This window comes from Xiphias gladius, chromosome 24, assembly GCF_016859285.1.
Source record: "Xiphias gladius isolate SHS-SW01 ecotype Sanya breed wild chromosome 24, ASM1685928v1, whole genome shotgun sequence".
NCBI lineage: Eukaryota > Metazoa > Chordata > Actinopteri > Istiophoriformes > Xiphiidae > Xiphias > Xiphias gladius.
The window spans coordinates 3720351-3727666 of record NC_053423.1 but is presented as its reverse complement, the minus strand read 5'-3'; positions in this window follow the sequence as shown (position 1 = coordinate 3727666).

The window sequence follows — 7316 nt, the reverse complement described above, 5'->3', positions numbered from 1 at the left end:
GGAGATTCATGTTTATCCATTGTCCCTCTATTTTCTCAGCATCAAATATTAATGATATGCATATTGACTGTCACTGCTGCATCCCTCAAGATGCCTCTTCCGATTGAGCTTTAAGTCCACTGGTTCCCAAATGAAGGGCTACAGTGAAGGGTAAATAACCAGCCACACCAAAAATCTGTTTACACATGCTTTAGGATGGCAAAAATACATCACATTTAACGGAACAGTGCAATATTTGGGGAAATACGCTTGCCGTCAAATCAACAGTCAGGCAAGAGGATTGATATGAATTACATATTTGTGTATCTAGTGCAGACATACTGCAGGTCCAGGCAATGTTAGCTTAGCTTTGCACAAAGACTGAAAGTAGGGAGAAACTGTTAGCATATACAATATCCCATTTAAAAGTAAAATAAATTACCAGCTCTAATGCTGTCTTGTATTTATGTTGGAAGCTATCCACCATGTGCTATGGTTGTTTCTTCAAATGCTTAAAACAACCAATGTTTTTGTTCACTGGACAAGTGACATCTTGGGCTCACACAAATAATGACCGGCTGTAGCATAGCGTGACATTAGTGCAATAAAATCTCGTAGGGAGGCAGCTGGGGTGGATGATTGGATGAACAAAGCATCTTGACTTTGGTTTCTTTTTTACAATGACCATGATCTCTTCTCAACATTAACAAAGTAATTCTAGTTGCAGAAATGTATCCAAACCTTAAAGCTGCACTAATCAATATTTTTTGCATTAACAACAGATCACATGACTATGTGCTATGTAAAAGTGGTCGGACAAAGTGAAGAACCCACCCACAGATAATTATCAGCCAACTTTACAGTTCCCATCAGCTTTGCAAAGGGTTTCATCATCTTTCAGGTAGTTGTTTCAGTTTTTACGGCCTACAGCTTTAGTGATTTGGTTCAGTCTTACCACTCTCGTGAACCTCATTTCCAGCTGTTGTCAGCAAAAAAAACTCCAGAAAACCTGCCCAGTAACAATAATAGACAAATTTAGCAAATAGCTATCAACAGTTGACCAGAAACAATGCTCCACTGACTGTTAATGTTGCGTCATGTCTGTAGGATTCTTAACCAGGCAAGTATTTACTAATATGTTCACCATAACAACTTTATAAGGTGATAATATGTCAGTTTTGTGTTTATAGCCAACCTACATTCAAACCTTGTTCCACTGTCCCCAGTGGCCAAAAGAAATCAGTTACTGCAGCTTTAATCACAGAGGTAGCGGATCAAAAAAGCTTACATGGGTTGTTTTGTAAGGCACTGACATGACCTACTTTGCCATTTAAGTATGGAGACTTGTGAAATGCATAAACGGCGGTGTCTTGTTCTTACATTTCTGTTTCTACATTGCATGAGAAGGGAAGCTTTGGAGTTGTTGGAAGGCCTATTTTATATCCTGCTGAAAGAGCTGGGCTAGGTGTTTTCCCCTGCTTTTATTTTCTGTGCTATAGTTGGGCACGCATCCCAGACCTGGTACTGGTACTGGACACATAGGGATGAAATTTATCTTGATGTTTAAGATGACAAAGATGTATATTTTCTAAAATGTCTCACTCTTCCTTCAAATTCACAGTAATGTAAGTACTGTCCAGTTTATTTCTAAACTTACGTGAAAATTAGTTCATAGAGGGAAAAAGTTCACTTCTTTCTGGGAAACTAATTGATTCTTCTTTTCTCTTGACATTTGTTTGCATTAGGCTGATCACCCAGCTGGGGCTCAGGGTTTACCCCCCTCTTTAACACTACATCCCTAACTATTCCAAGGCCCTGGACACCTTAGAGTGAACACTAATTGCTTCTTCTCCACAGGTCTTCCTCCTTCATTTTAATGCCTTAGTCAGTGAGCCAGTCAGTCAACCTGCAGGATTATTGATGTGTTTACCAGCAGAGGGGGATGCCACTCCCTGCCTTGGGAAACCCTGAGGCTTTCAACTGTTGAGTAACACTGCTGCCACCAACATCTCCAATCAGGAAAGTTGGGATGTGCTCTTCTGTGCTCATAATGAGGCAAAACAGAAAGAAAGAAAAGGTTGCACCCTGAGTTTTTGACCTGTTATACCTCATTTAATCTTTATGCTGAGTCTCAACCATGGCCTTGTAGATGTCTTCAACCTGACACAAAGGAAATAAATCTGTCAAGGCCTTTTCAGCTCCTTGCTTGAACCAGACGCTTTTAAAAAGATAATTTATTCAAACATTTTCCCATCATTTTTGGTAATAACAACACACTGCACTCACCAGTTGCTGAGATCTGGAAACACAGCAAAATAACTATAAAGAAGTTGAGAGGAAATGAGGGTGAAAAAAATTACATAATAGATGAACATTATAAATTCCAAACTGTTCATTGTAAACTTCCATCACACTTAACAGATAATGTTGATGTTCAACTTTGACCTGCCAAAGTCCTTATAGCTCCAAATATGTCAGTGTGGTTTTTAGCAGTGTTGCTGTGTTCCCAGATCTCAGCAGTTATTTTGGTAAGTTCAATGTTTTCATAACCAAAGAAAAAGATTGCCAAAAATACAAAAATCAGACAAAATAAACAGGAATTCTCCTTTAAAGCAGTATTTTTTGCCATTACGGGGTAATGGAACAAGCTTTAAACAGAGCACTGGGATATAAAGGTGATGATGAAGATGTTGCCTTTTTACACATATGGGAGACACGACTTAACCTATGGGCATTCAGACTTGAGATTTCAATTTTATGCGCCTTTGGCTTCATAGGTTTTCCAAAAATTTGGAGTCATGTTTCTGCCCATTATTCGGGGAAATATGTGGCTCTTTTGCTGCTAATACAACAATATATTAATTGGCTAGTCGCTGACCTTAGTCTGTCTGCCGTTTGGTGCCTTGCTGCAGCTATTGTGGGTTAAATGGGTTAAACAGAACTTTATTGCTGGAAACGAGGTTGATGAGAGCAGTGACACTGAACCACAGTAGTAAAGTTATGGGCTGTAAAACCAAAACACTTAGCTAAAAGACACTAAAATAATGCATAGAGCTGAGGGGAGCTAAACTCTGTGATAATTCTCCGGCGGCCCATCACTGTGTGTGACGCCTTTACAGAAAAAGTCTTAAAAATTCTTTTTTAGCTACAAGTAATAATGAGCCCTTACAAAGGCTAATAAAGTTAGAACACTTTGCTTTTTTTAATTTCAAAGACTTCAGCAGCTCAAGTCATTAATTAGCACATGATCAACCAAAGAAAAAAGACAAATGATTGAAATCACTTGCTTTAGTGCTTTTTTAAAATGAAATCCTGCATACTGTTGCAACTCCATGGTGCCTGGTTTGGAGTCTCTGGATTAGGCTATAAACCAGCATTGGGCAAGTCAATTACTGTACTCCACTTTGTTTCAATGTTCAGCCTTAAACAAGCTCCCAAATTTTATTTGGTTCTCTTCATCAGTCCATAATCCCTTCCTCCAGCCCTCCCATTTCTTTACAACCAACCCCAGTTACATAAGACCACTGAAACGGTGGGACTCAATGCTGTGTGCGAAAACTGTGGCAGCAGAGGGGTGGGCATCTCAGCCTGTACACTGCCGATGGCCATCCCAAGAATGCATCCTCTCCATGGGTCTGGGCCACAGCCAACCATGTGGCTTCCCAATGTCACCGTGGCAATGAGACAAAAAAGAGATGGAGTACTTTGTTGAGTTTTTTTTCCTCCAAAAAATAAAAGGCTGCTTTTTGTTCCCATATTGGCAGTATATGTTGAGGTTGTCTAATACTGCACTCGTGGATTTTTTATACTGCTTTTTAGAGGTAGAAACCACAAGATTGTGATGCTCTTGCCTGCCTCACAACCCTTTGATGAATACAAATACAGTTTTAGTAATATTTAAAGAATCCCCCTCAAGCAGTGTTTAGTGCTGAAAGGATTCTGGCAGATGCAATGACAGACTTCTCTCTGCCGTACCTGACATAAAGTGGTTTAGCTAACACTACCCAACACCTACTGTTAATCCTATTTCAAATTGCACTCTCAACCATGAAATCCACTCACAAGAGGAAAAAATACACAGTGATACAGTGCAGAGGTGTTACAAAGATAATCTTTCCCCTGCCACTTTACCCCACTGGCTTTAAAGCCACAAAAGCATGCAGGTACAATTAAGCACGGGTAGGTCTTTTGACTGAAAAAAGGCAAAAGAGGAAGGTTAGGTTTTTGTGAAATTAGGTTATGTGGGAAAATAAAAAGGAGAATAGTATCACACTGTGTCAGCGGGCGACGTCAGACATATGGCAGGCATTGGTGGTAGCAGCACTGTAAGGTTTTTTGCCAAAGCTTGATTCGACCCAGTCCTACAAAGCTTCCTGATGGTGGTTGTAGCAAGTTAATCACATGAACTCTTCCAGGTCTTGCGGTCTGCTGACCCAGCACTGATCCCAGAAATCAGGCATGGCTCTGGATGGCTATTTTTCAGTGCAACATGGCCTTTGCATGACAGTCATGAGGGAGAGTGCACAGAGAGGAGCAACACGAACAAGGCCTCCAACCTAGATGACAAATTAGGCTGAGGACTAGGGACTAAATTTCAGGATATCTTGGCCTCTGCTGCTGCGATCGTGACCGTTCTCTTTTTGATCTGTATTCCAAATTTATGGAAGTGTAATACTAAATTCTTTTTTTGTACTGTTATAATCGTTGACACGGTTGAAGGAAACTAACAACTTTCAGCCATAAGTGTCAAATGGCGTTTTTGGACCAAACAGTTCTGGTGACCCACTGAGGGTAGCTACCTACTTGGGAGCTCCCCTGAGAACTACATGGCTTCAAGGGCTTTTTTCTGTTTGCATTTGCTACGCCAATAGGAACGCTGAAGTGATATAATAGCCAGCCAGCGGTTGGTTGAAATTGCGTTGTATTTCCTCTGTCACGTACAGGCTCAATAAAGCCTGGACTTCACTGTCGGTTAATTTATCCATGTTTGGTTCCCTTATTTAAGTCTAATGTTAAAAGCTGTTTTTATTTGCAAGGCTAATGTTTTACCAACGTTTACACAGGTTCTTTTAAATGGTGGTTGCTGGTGCTGCATTCATGTGTTTGACCAATCAATGTACACTTGCGTCTGGACCAGTATCCTTGCTTCACTGAAGGTTCCTCTTGTGCTGATAGAGTACGTACCCAGAGGGAGGTACTAAAAAAGACCCTTAAAACAGGGTTCTAAGAACCAAGAACAGCCTCAGTTCCGGCAGTGCGGACACATAGAAAAGGGGGTACTTCTTCCAACAGTTCTTATATCAATGAAAAAGTTCCTCTGGTCCGAAAAAACCCATAGCACCCTGTAATATCTAACTACTTATTTCTTTGCTTCTGAGTGACAACGGTCATTTGTATGATTGCAAGAGATCGCTTATCAAGAACACACAACCACAGGTCATTTTAACATAGTTTTTGAGCAAAACCTAAAGGCTGTAGGTTTTCTGGCAGTCTCAGTTCCACAGATAAAGGGTTTCGCTGAAAAATACGAATAATTTGTGCTGATACTCCTGATGTGGAGCATTTTCATGTCAAGAAAGTACAAAATTTAGTGTTTTTTCTTATTTATTCTTGGCAAAAATCAAGAGTCACTAGAGTGTACTCAACTTGTAAATTAAACTCCCGCACTGGCCCGATACAGTTGTTTTCCATGTAGAACTTCTAACTAAAAGAAATCAAAAACTAAGTGAGATTAACTTGGGATCAGTGTGGATCCCAGCCAGCGAGGGGGCCACAGGCTGAAAGGAGGCAGGAAAGGAAGGCTGTAGACAGTATGAGAGGCCTCCTGTGACAGGGGATGGCAGGTTGGGTGTCACCAGGTACAATTCCCCCTGTCTCCGGGTATCTCAAGAGTTTCGGCTGGCTGATCAGGGACGACAGGACCACTGCTCCTAACCTTCAGTCAGCTGTCACACGAGGTCACAGCAGAAGCCAAAATATGTGAGTCACACACTGTAAAGACCAGACAAGCGTCGGCTACATGCTTCGGCATTCAGTAGTAGACATGTGAAGTCTGCATGTGAAATTGACACCACCGGTTTGTTTCAGCCCCGGCGTGCGTGGGCCGACAGGAAATGATGTGGTGCTGAATTTAATTTCTCTATAATTTCTATTATCTTGGCGGTCACAGGTTAACACAGGGGAGTGAAAATGGAGGAATAAAAACACAACAACTTGGATTAGAGAGAAAAAAAATGAGGGAGTTCAGAGGGTCGTATATCATTAAGCAATTGAGAAAGTTAATTAGGCAGCTCTGATAATTATTGCCATGGCAACCTGAGCGCACTCATGCAGATTTGATTAACGAGGTGCCATTTATCTGTACTGGCGAGACAGCAGGGCCTGCGCAGAGCTTGAGAGACCCCTAAAGGTGGAAGATATGTAATGTATGCTCATTCACAGCCACAGTGTACTCTTATGTTTCATTCAGTGGCTAAAGAAAATACAGATAGCAGCTTCTGTTGTAGAAAAAAGCAGATAATTTAGCTCATTTTGTTGTATCATTCATATTAGAGAGAAATCATAGGTGAAACAAAGCTGTAATTTTCTATTTGCCCTCATTATCTCATAGTCCTGACGGATCATTTGAAAAGCGAGGCTGCTGAGGAGGTTTCCAATCAAAATAAATGGCATTTCTCTATACAAGACAGACAAGAGTCTGTCAATGGCATATATTATTGCAAACAAAATTTAAGCGTAAAGAAAGGATGTGATTTGCATCTAGACAAGTGCAGAGGGAGGGGAGAGATAAGGGGGTGTTTGTGGATTACAATACACATGTTGCCCTCTGGTGGAAAAACAACAACATTTAAGCTTGCATGCGTTACTGCTGAAGGGTGTCTGGAGTCTTGTTTACCAGCAGGCAGAATATTGTCAGGCAGAGAGATACTTCATTATGTGGTGGGGACACTTATTAATGGCTGTTAAGAGAGGACAGTACAGCAGTAAAGTGAAAAATAAAGCAATAAAAAAAACATACTGCATTTGAAAAGTTGAGCCGCGCCATTTCAAAAGAAATACCTGTCACCAATCAGGACACAATTCAAAAAGAAAGAACAGATAGGTGCTCAAAATCTTCAGAGAATATCTTCATCACCATGGGGAGAAAATGACACATTTAGCATGGGCTAGAGACATGCTATCAATATCAGTTTGCAAAAAAAAAATCACTTAATTAGCATTCTCAAGGGTTTTTTTTTTTTTTTGCCAGAGATGGCACCCTTGGCAGCATGCAAACAAAAGTGAATACATGAAAGTAAAGTAAACTCAGTGTGAGATTTCTCCAGGGACCCGCTAAT